The sequence below is a fragment of the Saccopteryx bilineata genome, chromosome 5, assembly GCF_036850765.1.
Source record: "Saccopteryx bilineata isolate mSacBil1 chromosome 5, mSacBil1_pri_phased_curated, whole genome shotgun sequence".
Classification (NCBI taxonomy): Eukaryota; Metazoa; Chordata; class Mammalia; order Chiroptera; family Emballonuridae; genus Saccopteryx; species Saccopteryx bilineata.
The window spans coordinates 261,487,527-261,507,679 of NC_089494.1; the positions used below are offsets into that span (position 1 = coordinate 261,487,527).

At 50.3% G+C, this 20,153-nt stretch overlaps 1 protein-coding gene across 4 annotated transcripts in view; it reads left to right on the forward strand.

The window, feature by feature from the left end:
- STK32B (serine/threonine kinase 32B) overlaps positions 1–20,153 on the forward strand; it is a 246,237-nt gene that overhangs the window by 163,431 nt on the left and 62,653 nt on the right. The gene's annotated exons all lie outside the window — the stretch shown is intronic.

Below are 20,153 nucleotides of genomic sequence, written 5' to 3' on the forward strand. Positions count from 1 at the left end.
ACTTCAAGTTGTCACTGGGAGGATCCAAGAACTGACAGACACTAAAAAAAATTCTTCAAAGAGTCAGTAATCGCCAGCATCCCGTATCGAACGGGGGAGGTAGGGCTGTAAAAAGAGTCTAAATGAGGGGAATGGTTTGAAAGCTTCTTTTTTTAAAAAAGAATTCTTTGCATGTGTAAATCCTGAGTATCTGATGTTAAAATGTTGCTGTATTAGCGTAATGGGTCTTGGAATACCTGAAGTGTGAGCGACTAAAAATACACCCGGAAAAAAAAAAATAAAAAATAAAAAAATAAAAAAAATAAAAATACACCCGGGATCTCTTCTTCACGTTGTGGTTTAGCGAGCGACCCTTCCCTCGCCTCTTCTCGCCCTTCCCCAGTTCAGTTTTCCCACAGCTCAGGGTTTGCGATCTGCGAAACCCTTTGTGTGGGAACATCTCATCCTCTGAACATGGGCCCATCCCCCGCTCCCTCCGCTTTCTGGACCCCGGCTTCCCTGGAAGGACTTCCATCACCTGTGGCGTCCTTGGAGGCTGGTTTCGTTCTTTTTCTCGTTTCTGGTCGGGGCCGGTGTGGTCTCGGCCCCACGTCCTCATCCCCTTGGGGAGCTGCTGGCTCATGCATCCCGGTACTCTATGACTGCCCAGTTCTTGCCGCCCCCGCCCCCCGCCCCTCCCCCCACCCCGCTCTCTACTGCTGCGGGGACAGCGGCCGCCCGAAGTCCACCATCATCTCCTGGCCCTGTTCCTTTGCTGGTACCATCGAATCTTCAATCATCCTTTTTCCTTTGGAGAAGGACGAAAGACATGGAGGAAGCAGTTTTCTGTAGGTTTAATTTGCTCCTTTGGCGTCGGGAGTGCGCAGCCATAGGACAAAAGCAATCTCAAGTTCATAGTACGGGGAGCGGGGGAGCCAGGCAAGCGTCCGATCTGCGGCTGGTGCAGTCCCGATGCAGAGAGCGGAACAATCCCAGGACCTTGTCCCTCGAGCGTATCCGTGCGCACACCTTGTCGTCGCAGCTTTGTGTGGAGGACACGCAGGACACAGCGTTCCAAACACCAGCCGGCCTCCAGGTGGCCTCTTCTTTCTGTCCTTCATTATAGGACCTCTGCTCAGCTCGATGTGAGCTGGTTGAGCCGATCGGTAATTTGGCTGTGGTTGTGAGAGGTCACGAGAGTCACATTGACCTACGCTCCGCCTTCACGGGAAGCCGGAACTTTTTTCCTAAGAAGTGGTGACAATTCCAGGTCCGCCTCCCTGGTTCTGAACAAGCAGACGGGTGCTTCTTCTTCTGTCCCAAGCGGAAGATTGAAGATTTTGTTTCCTGCAGAGAATAATCAAACAGGGAGTGTCTGGCCTGCAGGAGACCACATCTACCTTGGCTTAGATGCTGTATGAAAACTGCCACTCTTAACGAGGCATAAATATACCACATGCTAAAATAACCCACCCTTCCCCCGCTCTAGCTGGGCTCAGAGATCAGCATCGCCAGTCAGGAAGCTCAGATGATCTCAGTGGGAATGTAAGTGAGCCAAGAGGAAAGGCAGGTTGCCATTACCCCCTGAGAGTGCCGTTCACGGCCAGCGAGCCTCACTCATTCACCGTAAGCTCCCAACTAGGTCAGTGACACCCCAGGATTATCAGACACCCAGGGAAATCTTCTGACGTGACCATTGAGATCCAAACAACCAAAAGGAAAAGGAAGAAGAGCTTGGAATAAACAGAGATTCAGCAGGAAGGGAAAAAAAACAAAAAAACTAAGCGATGACCAGTATTTCCAGAGGGATGAGAAAAGGTTTTTGCCCTTGTAAAACAAGATACACCATACGGATTTCTTTAAAATTCAGAGAACAACCATTAGAGCACTTGGGAACTAACATTATGGAAACAGAAATGAAATGACCCGAAGATGTGTTGAGGACAAAAAGGCAAACAGAACATATAAGGAAATTAGAGGACCAATTTAGTAAGTTCAACATCAGAAAGAGAGAGAGAGAGAAGAGAGGAAAATGTAGGGGAAGTAATCATCAATGAAATAATTAAAGAAAATCTCACGGTTCTGAAATAGATGCGTTTCCAGGCTGAAGGTCCTACCAAGGATGCATTGCCCTGACTAGAAACAGACTTCTGGTCCAATTATTGTGCACAGGAGAAGCACAGGTCATAAAAGGCTGAGGAACCAGGGTAGTCTGGGATGTACCAAATGCCAGAAGGCCGTGGGGACGGGCTACTCAATCACGCGGGAGGGGCCCATTGCACAAGTTCAAGGTCTCAAACAATGGACCTCCCACACCCTTCTTTTCTCAAGGAGCCTTTAGGACCTGAGCTGGACTCCACTAAAATGAAGGAATAAGTCCAGAAGGAGGAAGAAATGGAATATAGGAAGCTGCATCATCAGGAGAGGTGTAGGACATCTCCAGGGGTGATGTTGAAAGGAGTTCACGCCTGAGGTGTAGACCATGACCAGTTCTGGCCAGAGTGGATTAGAAGACTCAGGGAGAGACTTCTTTGGAAAGAGTGAGCTGGTAGATTTCCTGGTGCCTCTGGCAGCCTTGAGAAGGGGTTTGTTTAGTTGAGGAAGAATCTAGCGTTGAATAAATGAGAAATTCAGAGAGAAAACCCCACAAGTTCATAGTCAATCAGTTATTTCATTGGCACCTACTATGTGCCAGACAGCACCATAGAAATCACGCTACATCAGTACATGGTCCCTCCCTTCAAAACCCAGATGGTTCATCAGTGTGCATTGAACACCTACTACGTGCTGGCCCCGGGGGACTGTGTAATGACCACCCCAGTTACTGTGGGAAATGCCCGACCCGAGGATGTCCAAGGTGCTGTGGGACCCAGAGAGAGGTCAGGACAAAGTGTGGTTCCAGGGTCATCCAGGCTTTTGGGAGATGATGGCCTCTATGTTGAGCTCTGCTTTTGGGGAAAGAGGGGATTTCCTAAGACACAGTATCCTAGAAAAATGTTCCCTGGGCAGTCTGGATGTCTGTTAGCTGACGGCGGTAGGAATTATTACAGCCCTCTTGGAAAGAGATCTGGCTGTAGAATCAAGGACTTGGTAAATAGTCGTACACTTTGACCCACTCATTTCACTTCCTGGAGTATCTCAACAGGTCCAGTCTGGCCAGCATGCGAGTTCTCTGCGCGGGGATATTTATCCCAGCACTGCTATGGAAACTGATAATTTTGAAATAACCTGAAGGAAAGGAAACTGTCTACCTCCTTTTAAGAGGCTTGAGACACTGATCACGCCCATATATGGAATGTTGACCATAAGAACCTGGCAATTTTTATTTTTATGATCTTGAGAGAAAATGATAGCTTATAAAATTTCATGACTATGTAACAAAATCTGCTTATTAAACAGAATAGACTCAGAAGAAGTTTCCTCATGAGCTGAGGTTGAAGGGAGAGTCCAGTCCATGAAATTTTTCTTTCTTTTTTCTATTTTGAAACTTTAATGGGAAATATCATTCTTTCCATGGAAAAAAAGCATAGTTAACTTTGTGAAGAGAAGGTGCTTATCACACACAGACCTCACTTGTTTTTATCTTGTATAATAGTCACGTTTTACTTACGTATATATTGATTGTTATCTATTTATATATACAGCTGAGTATTTTGATAGAAACTGTGCATTTTTAGTCCTGATTAAAGTTATCTTACGTTTCTCTTGCATGTTTTTCTATTTCCCTTTGTGGGTTCCCTTCCTTCTGTTACGGACCCGCGTGAGGGAGGATTTACGGCCTTGTGTTGATTGAAGAGCGAGCTACAAGGAAATCCAATTTACTCCTTGATGTAATTCTTCCATCTCCTGGGGATAGATTGCTCCTGCCGTGGGGCAGAGAGTATTTATGTGAGATAATAAATTGTGGAAATGGGGACCTGAGCCTCTACGTCAGAGAAACAGGAATGGGATCTGGGCGCAGAGCACGGGGCGTGGGGAGCGGACCCCTGAGGGGCCCCAGTGAGCTCGAGGCAGCTTTACAGGGGATGTCCCAGAGCCAGACCCTGGAGCCACGCTGGGACATCGGGTCAGCGTTTCTGGACATGTCAGCATGCGGTGAGGACACGAAGATGTCTGAAGTTTGATTTCTATGCTCCTCCCTACAGCTCTGGAACCTTCCCTGAGTGTACACCTCTTCGTTCATGCAGACATTCAGTGAACAGTAATGGGGAGAGGGAGGGTTGTTCAGGCCCGAGTGCTAAGGACAGCGTGAAGACAACAAAACCTGGCCCTTGAGTGGCCTCAGTCCTTGTGGGAGGAGTGCACTGCTTATGAGTGGGGGTGGTTACCGTATTTGGGGACTCACCACTATACACACACGCACACATACACACAAAGTTGCAGGTATATATGTATATATCTTATTACAATTCAGTGTAGCCTCCTCCCCCCCCCCCGACCAATGAAGACAATATAGGACCAGCAGGATACGAATCATAAGAGAGGTCGGTAGGTTGGTAGCTGGCAGGTACCCAGTACTCAGAGAGTTCCAAGAAGTGAGAGACCAGTATGCCCTATGCCTCCCCTGGGCCCGTGGAGGAGCCGGGGAAGTCTGGGTAGCTTGTAGCAGGGACAGACGGTAGAGGCCATTTTTTCAGGGGAGGAACTGACAGAAGAAGGGAGCCTGTGCTGGCAGGCTCCCTGACCAGCACATAACCTTGGGCTTCCTTCAAGTCTTTTTGCGCCGGACCTTCAGTGTAGGGTTGTCCGTGTGAGCTTTGTGCTGTGAGAGTTGCCACAGGATGGTTGAAATAATTCCCTAAACTCAGATGGGGTTGTGAGAAGGAAAGGAGAGGAAGATGGGGTTGAGTTCCCTTTTTTATAGGTTGAGACCCTGCTGTGGAACTCAGCACCCTCTCCTTCACAGGTGTTCCTTCACTGATGTGTTCATTCGTTTGTACATCTATCCACCTATCCATCCATCCATTCCATCCATCTATCCATCCACCCACCCATCTATCCATCCATCCATCCATCCATCTGTCCATCCGTCCATCCATCCATCCGTCCATCCATCCATCCACCCATCTATCCATCCATTCATCCATCCATCCATCCATCCATCCGTCCATCCACCCATCTATCCATTCATCCATCCATCCATCCACCCACCCATCTATCCATCCATCCATCCATCCATCCATCCATCCATCCATCTGTCCGTACGTCCATCCATCCGTCCATCCATCCATCCACCCATCTATCCGTCCATCCATCCATCCATCCATCCATCCATCCATCCATCCATCTATCCATCCATTCACCCATCTATCCATCCATCCATCCATCCATCCACCCACCCATCCATCCATCCATCCATCCATCCATCCATCCATCTGTCCGTACGTCCATCCATCCGTCCATCCATCCATCCACCCATCTATCCGTCCATCCATCCATCCATCCATCCATCCATCCATCCATCTATCCATCCACCCATCTATCCATCCATCCATCCACCCATCCATCCATCTGTCCGTACGTCCATCCATCCGTCCATCCATCCATCCACCCATCTATCCGTCCATCCATCCATCCATCCATCCATCCATCCATCCATCCATCTGTCCGTACGTCCATCCATCCGTCCATCCATCCATCCACCCATCTATCCGTCCATCCATCCATCCATCCATCCATCCATCCATCCATCTATCCATCCACCCATCTATCCATCCATCCATCCACCCATTCACTCATTCATCCATCCACCCATCTACACATCCATCCATCCATCCATCCATCCATCCATCCATCCATCTATCCATCCATTCACCCATCCATCCATCCATCCATCCATCCATCCATCCATCCACCCACCCACCCATCTATCCATCCATCCATCTATCCATCCATCTGTCCATCTACCCATTCACTCATCTACCCATCAGTCCACCCATCTATCCATCCATCCATCTACCCATCCATTCATCTACCCATTCACCCATTTGCCCACCCATCCACTTGTCCATCCATCCACCCATCCACCCACCCACCCACCCATCTCCCATCCACCCATCCATCCACCCATCTACACATCCATCCACCCATCCACCCACACATCCACCCATCTCCCATCCACCCATCCACACACCCATCCACCCACACATCCATGCATTCACTCAATGGTGACTTACCGGGTACCTGCCTCATTCCAGGTTAAGGATGCAGCAGTGAACAGCTGGTCAAGTGTCGGCCTTCTCTATGCAGGTCTTAGTGGATGAAGACAGACAGACAGATCAATAAATACAATAATATGTCAGGTGGGGGGTCTTGCTCGTTGCTGATTTTCAGGGAGTGGTCAGAGAAAGACCTCTCTGATAGAAGGACCTGTGAGTAGAGAGGTGGAGCATGCGAGGGGTGAGATGTGGCATCTTGGGGTGACCTTTCTAGGCAGAGGGGCACAGGCCCCAAGATAGAGGTGTGCTCTGTGTCTTGGACACAGCGAGGAGACTGGCAAGGCTGGAGCATCGGGGAGAGGGGTGGAGGTGAGGTCAGAGGAGAGGTGAGACAGAGGTAACAGGGACTTTATTGGCAGAGGAAGGACATGGTTTGATTTCTGCTTCCAGTCGAGGTCCGCGCTGGCTGCCTGTTCCAGGCTCCTGGCTGCTGTGTGGGTGGCAGACCTCGGGCAGGATGGGGGGAGCAGCCCCCATCCCTACAGACGGAGAGAAGGCGTGGCTCATGCTGGAGGGGAGGGAAACATCTGGATGGAAGGTCTGACAACCTCCTTAATCCCTCTTTCGGCCAAACCAGACCGACCACAGTTCTGTGACCTGGAAAGAGGGACTCAGAGAACATATGGCCATTTGACAAACTCCGCTGAGAGGCATCCGATCCAATGCTACCTTCTGGCGGGGGTGGGCAGAACTGTGTCCGTCCTCAAAGTACTCCACACCAGCCAGGGAAGACCAGATTGTCCCCAAATTACAATAAAACAAGGCAGAGAATTCCAAGTGCTTGGAGAGAGAAAGCCCTGCTCATGTCAAAGGGGCAGCGTGACCGGGGGCCGCCATGGGGCGGGGCTGCCAGGTGAGACCACACAGCCCTCTGTGCGGTGGGGGGCGCTGTGCTGTAAGGAGCCCGCCGCTTTCTGGAGCTGATGAGTGTGATCCGGGGACTGCGTGATCAGACGTGCGGGAGGCTCGGGCTCTGTGTGGGAGGCATCGGGTGTTAGCAGGATGGCTGAGTAGAGCCTGAAGCTGGAAAGCTTGGGTGAAGTTTTCATTTCTTTTTTTTCAATTGTGGTAAAATACAAATAACATAAAATTTACCATCCTAACTGTTTTTAACCCTTGGAATCGTACGAACATTCATGTACGTCCTCATGCCTCCTGACCATTCAGAGTACGAATATACATGTGTAAGGCAACATTAAAGAAAGGGCAAATGTATGTTCTTCTTGTTTCCATAAATTGATTATCAAACAAACATAATTTTAAGTTAATAAAACTGGCCCTGGAACTAATTTCATTTTTTGAAAAAAAACAACAAACCTCATTCCCGGGGTCAGCGAGCATGAAGAAACCTCACTGCTCAGAGGTTACGTGAAAGCTCAGCAGTGTCACGTAGCTCCATGTTGTTGTACGACCGACCCCCAAGCTTCCCACACGGAGACTCAGTGCACAGCCATTGAACAGCTCCCCTTCCCCACCCGCCCCCAGCCCTGGGTAACTACCGTTCTACTTCCTGTGACTATGAATTTGATTCTAGGGACCTGATACATAAATGGAATCATTCAATGTTCTGTTGTGCCTGGCCCAGCTCGCTGGGCACAGTGCCTCCAGGTTCATCCACCTCGGAGCAGGTGTCAGAGACTCCTTCCTTTTTCAGGCTGAGTAATAGCCTGATATTTAGATAGACCACACTTTGTTTACGGTCTTCATCTGGTTATGGACATCTGGTTTGCTTCCACCTTTTGGTGTTTTGAATATTGCTGCCCTCAACCATCCTTTCGGGTATTTACCCGGAAGTAGAGTTGCTGGGTCATATGGTAATTCTGTTTTTAATTTCTTGAGACACCACCTCGGCTAGAGTTTTATAAGGAAGATCTTCAACTGCTGGACTAAAGAATTCAGACTTGCCTGACTGGTGGTGGCACAGCGGATAGAGTATCAACCTGAGACACTGAGTTTCCAGGTTCAAAATCCTGAGGTCACCAGCTTGAGCATGGGCTCATCCAGCTTGAGTGTGGTTTCACCAGCTTGACTATGGTATCATCAACATGATCCCAAGGTTGCTGGCCTGAGCCCAAAGGTCACTGGCTTGAAGCCCAAGGTTTCTGGCTTGAGCAAGGGGTCACTGGCTCAGCTTGAGCCTCTCCCACCCCCTGATCAAGGCACATATGCGACACAATCAATGAACAACTAGTGACACAACTATGAGTTGATGTTTCTTATCTCTTTCCCTTCCTGTCTCTTTCTCTCAAAAAAAAAAATAATAATAATTCAGATTTTCCTCTGTAGACCACAGAGGTGCGAACAGTGTAGTCTTGGAAGATAAAGGGAGAAGCCACAGCCAACAGCCCTTCTCAGAGAGAGAAGTGTAGTTCCAGGAAGCCAATTAAGAGAGGGCTACAGATGCTAATGTCATGCGATGCGTAAGAAAAACCTGAAATAAGTATTTCAGATCGGAGGAAACTAACCATGAGACTTAACCTCCGGTATTCACACTCATTCAGATTCTTCCTTTTCACCACCATGAGGGCACTAGCAAATTCGAATGAAATGTTCTGATGTGGGAACGCAGTTTTTTTCTGCGGTAGTAAACAAGCTTTCTATAATATGAGAGATTTCACCACCATCAAGATATAGACAGCACATTTATTTATTTATTTACTTATTTTTCTGAAAAAGCAATAAAAACGATATATTACGGGAAGAACTCTTAGTGCTGAAAGTAGAAATTTTATGCGTGTTCCTTGACTGCAGGTCAGAATTGCAGATAGGAAGGTGCAAACGATGACAGTCAACTGAGCCCCAGGAATCGAATGAATAAGGGTGAGCCCTGTGCACTCATGACCTGTTCTAAATTGGCAGTTACTGTCGTCTTAGGAACCATCCTCCAACTCTTTCTCTCCCCTATTCCTAAGTCCGTTGACGCTGAAAACCCTCCTCGTCCACCTCCGTATCTCCCTCCCTCCATCACCGCCTCTCGCTTGGACCCATCAGCTGGCCCTTGTTTGTGTAGGTCAGAATGCAGGCGGGAGACAGCTCGTCCACCTCCGTGCCTCCCTCCATCACCATCTCTGCTTGGACCCATCGCTGGCCCTGGTTTGTGTAGGTCAGAATGCAGGCGGGAGACAGCTCGTCCACCTCCGTGCCTCCCTCCATCACCATCTCTGCTTGGACCCATCGCTGGCCCTGGTTTGTGTAGGTCAGAATGCAGGCGGGAGACAGCTCGTCCACCTCCGTGCCTCCCTCCATCACCATCTCTGCTTGGACCCATCCGCTGGCCCTGGTTTGTGTAGGTCAGAATGCAGGCGGGAGACAGCTCGTCCACCTCCGTGCCTCCCTCCATCACCGCCTCTCACTTGGACCCATCCGCTGGCCCTGGTTTGTGTAGGTCAGAATGCAGGCGGGAGACAGGAACCACCCGAGCGGGTCAGGGGAGCCTAGTCCAGGGAACTGGGTTGGTGAATGGGTGTACTTCCTCTGCCCCGAGGGACACGCGGTATCCACTGATGATGAGGCAACAGCTTCCTGCTGCTACACAGCCTGGAGCTGGAGGGCCGCGGAGCCTGGGAGTGGCGAGGATGCTGTCACAGAGCCGGAAGCAGGTCCCTGAGAGGACCGGCTCAGTGAGAAGTGAAGTGGGTGGTACCGCCGAGGCAAGGACTGTGAGATACCAGCTGGAACATGGAGGAGCTGCCACCCAGCCGGGGGCACCGCCCAGAGGAATACCAGCTCCCGCTCTCCAGTCTTCCTGCACTGGGCATACCCAGTTGGCAACAGAAGACAAGGGTGCCCAGGAAGTGTTGTCCCAGGGATGTAGAACAGAACAGGAAAAGGATGTGACCATTACCGGCACATGGCCAGCACCACCTCCTGGACGTGCTGGTTATACTTTGACTTTCCATGAATCCAAACGCTACACTGTATGGACTGTTTTTCTAGCACAGTGTCAGTTCCAACTCAAGAACTGTCCCCTCCACAGTGGCTACCCTGATTTTATTTTATTTATTTTATTTTATTTTATTTTATTTTTTTAAGAACCCTGACTTTAGAGGGAAGCCCATGGTCGCTCTGCACTTTGTCCTCTCTCATTCCAGACTACCTCGGATAGACCCCCACTCGCTCAGTGACCGTCCCTGTAGTCTTTGGTTAACACATTTTCCCACTCGCTCCGTCCCTGCAAGCTTGGCACCAGGTCCTCGTCGACGGTGTAGCCCCGGTGCCAAAGACAGCGCCTGACTGTCAGAGACGTTTGACGGGACGAGCCTGGAATGCCTGTACTAAGAGCGTACCATTATTTGCCTTGGGCTGTATTGATGCTTCTGCTCATTTTACAGATGGGGAAAGTGGAGGTTCAGAGGGGGGCTGTGACTTGTCAAGGTCACAGGCTTCGCCGGGGTTGGACGCGGGTCCTGCCACTGCCACGCCGGCTCAGTGTTCAGGGTCCTGGCAGGTGTCTCCCGCGGGTTCTGGGCAGACTTTGCATGTGGAAGGTGGACTCCAGCCTTGGTTCCAGCACTGCGGCCTCAGCTCGGTGACTGTGCCCAGCCTTGCCTGTTTCACAACTCATGATTGCCGGAGATTGAGGTTTTAGGCCCAGTGAATTCTGAATTCTAGATATACTGATCACAAAAATTAGGGGGTATTTTATAGCTTCATATTCATTTTTGAAATATTCTCTAATTTCTGTGAGCCATATGTTTCGGGGCTGGGAGAAAGTAAAAGGGGCTCTTCCCAGCCAAAGAAGGAGCTGTGGACAGAGGCATCCGGCCAGGCTCCCTGTGGTGACGGTTCCTTTATTTATTTATTTATTTATTTTCTGAAGCTGGAAACGGGGAGAGACAGCCAGACAGACTCCCGCATGCGCCCGACCGGGATCCACCCGGCACGCCCACCAGGGGGCAATGCTCTGCCCCTCCGGGGCGTCGCTCTGTTGCGACCAGAGCCACTCCAGCGCCTGGGGCAGAGGCCAAGGAGCCATCCCCAGCGCCCCGGCCATCCTTGCTCCAATGGAGCCTCAGCTGTGGGAGGGGAAGAGAGAGACAGAGAGGAAGGAGAGGGGGAGGGGTGGAGAAGCAGATGGGCGCTTCTCCTGCGTGCCCTGGCCGGGAATCAAACTTCTGCATGCCAGGCCGACGCTCTACCACTGAGCCAACCGGCTAGGGCCAGTTCCTTTATTAATCGATGTGCTTGCTAATTGTGACATGTGTCCTGTTACCTGTGGAGGGGGGGGGTTAGCTGTGTGAGAGATGTGCCTTTGACTGTTTACTCCATTATGTCACATAGAAGAATTCCTCAGTCGCTGTTAATTAAATAATCTCAGTTACTACAGAGCAGAAGGGCGCCTGGGCAGAGGTGTATTCAGATGGAATGATCATCTTCCTCACGCTGTCCTTCCCTCTCCGCGCCCACTCCCACTTCGTCAGTGGGAGCTCTCACAGTATTTGCATGGACTAATGAGCAACAGCTCTCCTGACTCAGCCTCCTGCTGGAAGCGTCTTTGTAAAACAAATCGGAACCCTGTCACTTCCCTTCTTAAAAAATAAACCATTGACTGACTCCCCTTCCTTGCCCACAGGATATAGTCTGAATGCCTTAGCCCTCTCATCCATGATGGGACCCTTAATTCTCATTTTGCCCACGTGTCCCGCTAGGCTACTAGGGTACAGCAACTTATCGTTGTTGTTTTTGATGAATTCGGAGTGATTAAAGCCCAGATCAAGCCAAGAAATAAGGAAATTGGGAAGTTTAGAGTATCTGATGTTATTTGAGGCTCAATCTCAGAGACACAGAGAGATCTTGCCGTATAGGTCTCTGCTAACTCTATTCTGGGCACAGGCTCTCTCCAGTGGGCCAGCGCCATGGGTGCCACCAACCCCACACTGCCACATGACCCAGCTGGGCAGCAAGGGTGCAGCTCCCTCTTTCCTTTCACCAGATTTTTACATCAACCCCAGAAATGCCTCTGATTGGCTCTGCTTGAGTCACATGACTATCCCTGAGCAACTTCTGATTGGCTCTGCTTGAGTCACATGACTCTCCCTGAATGAATTTCTATAGACCAGGGTTTGGGAACCTATGGCTCGCGAGCCAGATGTGGCTCTTTTGATAGCTGCATCTGGCTCACAGACAAATCTTTAATAAAAAAATAATAACATTAAAAATATAAAACATTCTCATGTATTACAATCCATAACTTTCCTACCGCTCATGTTCATGGTTGCGGGTGGCTGGAGCCAATCACAGCTGTCCTCTGCGACACCACCAAATTTGTATTGGATAATGCGTAACATACACGGGTTGTTGTGAGGTCAGGAAGTAAACTTACTTCCTTTTAATCAAGTAGTCGGTTAGCTAATTGCAGAAACCCTTTTGAAGAAGATGGCTAAAAGAAAAAAAGATGAGGAGTATTGTACTTTTCAGCAGGAATGGACAGAGGAATTCGCCTTTGTGGAGAGAGCAGGTTCTGCAGTGTGTCTAATATGCAATGATAAAATTGCATCAATGAAATGGTCAAATATAAAGCGGCACTTCGACACACACCATACTACATTTGCATCAAAATATCCAGTGGGAGACAGCAGGAAGAAAGCATGTCAAGAGCTACTGTGCAGAGTGCAAGCTAGTCAGCAGCAACTCCATGTTTGGACCCAACAAGGTGACTGGAATTCGACTAGCTTTGCTGTTGCTTTAGCAATTGTGAGAAATGGAAAGCCATTCACAGATGGGGAGTATGCCAAAACATTCATGCTTGATGTTGCCAATGAACTTTTTGATGACTTTTCAGATAAAGACAAGATAATCAAACAAATAAAAGACATGTCTCTGTCGGCAAGAACTGTTCACGGTTGTACCATCATGATGGCAAATCAAATTGAGGCAACACAAGTGAAGGACATAAATGCAGCACCATTCTTTTCTCTCGCTTTGGATGAGTCAACAGACGTAAGCCATTTATCCCAGTTCAGCATAATTGCAAGGTATGCTGTCGGTGACACACTACGTGAGGAAAGTCTTGCTGTTTTGCCTATGAAGAGACGAGAGGAGAATTTATTCAAGTCTTTCACTGAGTTTGCTAAAGAAAAAAATCTACCGATGGATAAACTTATTTTGGTGTGTACTGATGGTGCTCCGTGCATGGTGGGAAAAAACAGGATTTGTAGCACTTCTTCGTGAATTATGAAAAGAGATCCACCCTAAGTTTTCACTGCATCCTACATCAGGAGGCGCTTTGTGCTCAGATGTGTGGCGAGCAGCTTGGTGAGGTGATGTCACTGATCATTCGGGTGGTTAACTTTACTGTTGCCCGAGCTTTAAATGATCTCCAGTTTAAAACACTGCTGGATAATTAAAATACTGGGAATAATTATCCTGGTCTGCTTCTGCACAGCAATGTGTGTTGGTTGTCAAGAGGGAAGGTGCTCAGCCATTTCGTGGCTTGTCTGAGCAAAATCTGGACTTTTCTTGAAATGAAAAACGTCGAGCATCCTGAGTTAGCTAACACTGAGTGGCTCCTGAAGTTCTACTATCTCATGGACATGACTGAACATCTGAACCAGCTCAATGTGAAAATGCAAGGCATTGGAAATACAGTCTTATCCCTTCAACAAGCGGTGTTTGCATTTAAAAACAAGCTGGAACTCTTCATCGCTGACATTGAAACAGGTCATTTACTACACTTTGAAAAACTGGGAGAGTTTAAAGATGCATGCATAGCAAGTGACCCTGCTCAACATCTTGACCTCCAGCAGCTAGCGGGCTTCACATCTAATCTCCTGCAGTCATTCAAAACACACTTTGGAGTATTTCGTGAGCATACTCGTCTTTTTAAGTTCATCACCCATCCACATGAGTGTGCAGTGGACAATACCGACCTGAGTTACATCCCCGGTGTCTCCATCAGAGATTTTGAGCTACAAGCTGCTGACCTGAAGGCCTTAGACATGTGGATGAATAAGTTCCAAGTCACTGAATGAAGATTTGGAAAGACTTGCACGACAGCAAGCAGAGTTGGCAAGCAAACACAAGTGGGGAGAAAAGAAAAAACTTCAACCCGCAGACCAGCTGATAGTCAAAACCTGGGACACGCTTCCCATCACATATCACACACTGCAGCATGTGAGTATTGCTGTACTGACAATGTTTGGCTCTACGTATGCATGTGAGCAGTCTTTCTCACATCTAAAGAACGTTAAGACCAACCTACAATCACATTTAATGAATGGAAGTCTCAACGCCTGCATGAAGCTTAACCTCACCACGTATCAACCAGATTATAAAGCCATCAACAAAACCATGCAGCACCAGAAGTCGCATTAATGGTAAGAAGTACTTTATTCATCATTGGTTAGCAACAGCATAACAACGTTATTAAAAAGAATTCAGATTTATTGTACTTTGAAAGTGCTGGTCTTACATAAAATGCACACATTTACTTGTATTTATTGTTAAACATATTGTATGGCTCTTACAGAATTACATTTTAAAATATGTGGCATTCATGTCTCTCTCAGCCAGAAAGGTTCCCAACCCCTGCTGTAGACAGAAGGGTGGAATGTTCTAATTTAGCCAACTTGAACCACAAACCCGTCTCTCTGAGCCGCGTGAGCAGCTCCTTTGGGACCACATTGAAGGGAAAGGGTTCCCTAAAGAAGCAGGAGAAGGGGGCAGGAAGCCATGCTAAGCACCCGCACAGAGACGTCCTGCCTCCACATGTTCACAGTGCTCTCGGCCTAAATGTTCCTCCTCCACCAACTCTTCCGGGAATAAAAATACTGCCTCCTCCAGGAAGCCCTTCCAGATTCTTCTGAACAATGTAGTTAGAACTCTTCCATGTTTCCACTGAACTTTTGCATGCATCTATGATGGAAACGAATTGTTTTCACTTCTGCCTTCTCTACCAGGGTGCAAGTTTACTCATTTGAGCCTTCCTGTGTATCTTGCTGCCCCCAGGGTCTGACACAGTGTGACTAGCACCCCATGGGGTCTAGATATGTCTGGAAAGAGAGAATGGATTGAAAAATAAGGACTGCCGGCCCTGGCCGGTTGGCTCAGCGGTAGAGCGTCGGCCTAGCGTGCGGAGGACCCAGGTTCGATTCCGGCCAGGGCACACAGGAGAAGCGCCCATTTGCTTCTCCACCCCTCCGCCGCGCTTTCCTCTCTGTCTCTCTCTTCCCCTTCCGCAGCCAAGGCTCCATTGGAGCAAAGATGGCCCGGGCGCTGGGGATGGCTCTGTGGCCTCTGCCCCAGGCGCTAGAATGGCTCTGGTCGCAACATGGCGACGCCCAGGATGGGCAGAGCATCGCCCCCTGGTGGGCAGAGCGTCGCCCCTGGTGGGCGTGCCGGGTGGATCCCAGTCGGGCGCATGCGGGAGTCTGTCTGACTGTCTCTCCCTGTTTCCAGCTTCAGAAAAATGAAAAAAATAAAAATAAAAAAAGAAAAAAAAAGAAAAATAAGGACTGCTAAAATTTTTCCCCTAAAAATAGAATCCATTTTCATTCCTATTTCACAGTCCCTGGCATGTTTCCACGGCTCATCTATTCATCTGCATTCGTCAGAAGCCGCAGGTCACATGGCATTCTGCTCAGAGCAGAGAAACGAGCTGCTGGGCTGAAGGAGAGACCGTCATGTTTGAAAACCTCCAACCCTGCCCATTGCATGGAAATACAGAGAGTTTTTGCTCGAGGGTGGGATGGGGGGTAGCAGGTGGCCTTCTTAACGTGTTCACACGCGTTGTTTTCCCGTGGAGGATTGAAAAGTTCACTTGGGAGCTTGTCTTTGGTGTTGATATCACTCATTTTGCAAAAGAGACTTGATTAGTGAGTCGTTGGGGAAGAGGAATTTATCAGGAGTGTGTGTGTGTGTGTGTGTGTGCATGAGTGTGAGCACCACAAAGGTGCACCTCTATGAACCAGACCAGCAAGGGTGTGGATTTAAAAGGCAGCGTTACGGGACATGACTGAGGACTTGTGACAGCACTGTGCTGTTCCCCACTGTTTACAGGTGTACTTGCAGAGTTTATGGGCAGCTCACAGTTGTGCAGACATGGACATCTGTGTATCTATTTCTGTAAGCCATATGGATACTCGAACCTGCTTCCAAAAATACCCCGGGTGACTTCTGAGTGGAAAGAGCATGAACAGCAGGGAGCAGGGAGCCCAGGTCCCGAGATCGGGGCTCTAGCCGTGTTCTCTGTGGGAAGTGAACTCCCGCCCCTCAGCCTTGATCCAGTGTTCTTCCTCAGAGCAGGGATGTTCTTCCTCACAGCAGGGATGATGGTGACAACCTCAGACTGCTGGGAGGGTGAAAGAGAGAAAGGACAGGAGTGCCAAGCTCTGGGGGTCCTGTCATCGTCACTTGGCCCATGTGTCGCGTGTCCCCGCCTCTTCTCGAAGGGTTTAACAAGCCAGATAAAACAGACTGAAATATTTATCGAATACAACTGAGTTGGCTTGACCAGTGGTGGCACAGTAGTAGACAGAACATTCACCTGGGACGCTTAGGTCCCAGGTTCGAAACCCTGAGGTTGCCGGCTTGAGCGCAGGCTCACCAGCATGAGCGCGTGGGGTCATAGACATGATCCCAAGCTCACTGGCTTGAGGAAGGGGTCACTGACTCAGCTGGAGCCCCCAGTCAAGGCACATAAAGAGAGCAATGAACAACTAAAGTGCCACAACTACGAGTTGATGCGCCCCTTCTCTCTCTCTTCCTGTCTCTCTCAAAAAACCCACAAAACAACAAACAAACAAGCAAGACTCGTTTGGCCCCTGGCTGTGGCCCTTGCGGTCTGAGTCATAGGCACAAGCTTATCAATCCATTCAGTCCTCCTTTTCTTGATCTTTAAAGCGAGGTGAGTACGTGTCACCCCCAGGCTGCTGGTGGAGACAAGGTGAAAACCACGTATGAGAGGATTCTTAGTGGCCGAGAGGTGCCACAGGGCCCGGGGCCAGGAAGGGACACCAGGGAGGCAGGAGGAGGCATGAACGGCCCAGTTGCCTGGGCCAGGTACCTGCTTAGGGGGCATCCACGTACCGGATCTCTGGGTGGCCTCTCTGTACATCGTGTTGAGTTGAGTAGGAGGGCCCGGCATTCCCCAGAGTCGGACTTGGGTCCAGTCCCTGACCCTGCCTTCCCCGAAACGGATGCCAGGTCCTGGACTCCTCCGCTCGGAAGGCACGTAGGAGTGAACAGTATCGACAGTGGCGCTGGTGACAGGTGCCCTTGCTCGGCGAACGCCTTACGGGGTTCCGTGGGGCATGTCACGTGCACCGTGTCATCCAATCCTCACAACCGCCGGGTCTGCCGGGCGCCATTGACCACCGGCCTCCCACTTTGCAGCCGGGAGCGTTGAGGCCCACGGAGGTTAAATGGTGCGGGGGAGATTATGAAGATTGTGGGTGGAGTGAGTTTAAACCCACATCTTCCCTTCCCCTTCGCTCCATGTTTAGGGTTTCATTTCAGAAGAGAGAGGCAGATCATCCTAGAATATCCTTAGCATCTGGAAGGAACTCGGCTTCCTCCCTGGAACTTAGCTCAGTGAGCGCTGCCGCATGGGGGGCGGGGAGGATTTATACAAGACGCTGGAGACGCCATTGTCCGCGGCCGGTGAAAGAATTCACCCCATGACTCGGAGACACTCAGGGAGCGCAGCCTCTTCTCTCCACTCGCGAGAACAGGCCGGGCCGGGGCAGCGTGGACCCCCTCGCCCCGGCGGATGGACACACAGACCCAGCAGGCGGTTCGGAACAAGAGCATGGTGCAGTGAGCCAGCAGATGAAAGAGAGTAAGCGCCAGGACCCAGAAGGGCGTACATCGGAGGGAGACAGGACCGAGGACTGGAAGCCAGGGTGCCCGCCCGCCAGGGAGCAGGGCGTGTGGAAGCAGGGGGTGCCGTGTGGACCCCGGGGAAGCTGATGAACGGGGAAGGCAGGGGCAGCACCTCTCAGAAGCTGCCACAGCCCTGCTTCCCCCCGGGTCCTGCCTCCGCCCTCCAGCTGGGTTCTGTGTGGACCTAGCTGAGTTGCTGAGAACCCCGTGGGGCCCTTCATCCTTGTTGCAGAGCTGTGCAGCTTCAGGCCGGCCAGGACTCTTGGTCTCTCGTTCCCTATGCCGCTGTTCTGCATTCGAGACATTGTCATTCCTAGTCTGGGTTGGCACCCACCCGGGGAATGGTCATTAATTTAATGTTTCATCCTAGGCTACACCACAAAATTCAGAATGTTTAAAAAGAGGATGTCAGAGCCTGACCAGGTGGTGGCGCAGTGGATAGAACATTGGACTGGGACACAGAGGACCCAGGTTCGAGACCCCCGAGGTTGCCAGCTTAAACGCGGGCTCATCTGATTTGAGCAAGGCTCACCAACTTGAGCCCAAGGTTGCTGGCTTGAGCAAGGGGTCACTTGGTCTGCTTTAACCCGCCGGTCAAGGCACATATGAGAAAGCAATCAATAAACAACTAAGGAACTACAATGAAGAATTGATGTTTCTCATCTCTCTCCCTTCCTGTCTGTCTGTCCCTATCTGTCCCTCTCTCTGAAAGGGGAAAAAAAAAGATGACAGTTGTGCTGTCATATTTTTTCTGAGTCAAGAGACTATTTAATAAGGTTCAGCCTCACTCCCATCATTACAATAACTGCATCTCTCCACTTGGAGCTCAAGGCCTCAACGGGGGAAGGGGAGTCTGTCAGACTCATAGTCCCGGCTCCTCCTGAATTCAGGTTGCGTTCTGATGGGCACTCCCTGCTACGGAGCGTGAGAGCCGAGCTTTCTGCCGAGAGCCTGGTGACGTTTCAGCTTGGGTCTAGCCCAGTTGAGCCCCCTGAAGACACAAGACCCGCAGTCTGAATGGTGAATCCTCGTGTCACTCACCTGAGGTCCACAGAACTGAATGTCAAGCATTTTGTCCACCCCGATTGGAAGAGGATGGGATAGGAACTGCAGTGGGGTCAGCTCGGGGAGCCAGGAACAGCTTTGTGGAGGGGACGGCTTCAGAGCTGTGACAGGAAGCTCATGGGGGAGCTGGCCCATCCCTCTGCAGCGGGGTTCTCCAGAGAACCAGGACCGAGAGGAGGTCCCCATATACACTGCGTGTGGAATGGGCTAGCGTGGTCACAAAGCCGGGCAAGTCCTCAGATCTTTAGGATGCATCTTCAAGCTGGAGATCCCGGATAGCTGACGGTTCTTGTCCAAATCCAACCAGCTCAAGACCCAGGAAGAGCGGACGCATCAAGTTCAAAGGCAGTCAGCTTGGAAACAGTTCTCCCATACATAGTGAAATCAGAATAACGGTACAGAGCGCTAGCTGAAGCGTGTCACCTGCAGATGGTAGGGATCCTGCCCTCTGCTCTTTCTTTAGGAGGGAGATTAGCAAGTGTTCCACGTTCAAGAGACACCAGACAACTGAGATGCCCCTTTGGAAGGACCTAACTGGGAGGACTGGAGGAGAGCCTCTTCCGAATACCTTTCTCATCCCATCACCACAGCGCGACAGAACAAGGTCCTGTGTGCTTCCTGAGGTCACCACCCAGCCCTGTGGTCCTCACAGTCTCCCTTCGTGAAATCAGGGCACCCGTCCCGCCCACTCTCCAGCCCTTCCACCCTCTCCCCGTCTGCCTGTGAGTCCAGCCTCCTGGCCACACCCTCTCAGCTCACACCGACTTTTCTGGCCTAAATCATTTGCAGTTCCACAGGGATGCTCCCTCCCCCCAGGGGCGGAGCCTCTGCACAGCCAGACTCACCGTGGGGGCGGGGGGGGGGGGGGGTCCTTGCAGTGAAAACAGCCCCCACCCTCTTGTCCACAACTGCGACGATTTGGATGTTGGGCTTGCTAGAACGATCTCCACCGTTTCTTATGTTTTTCTTACTTGCCCTCCCTGGGACGATTCATTCTACTCGTGAGAGACGTCCTCGACTTCCCGTTTGGAACCCTCCTATTGGTTGTTTCCCTGTCTCCCGCAGCGGTCA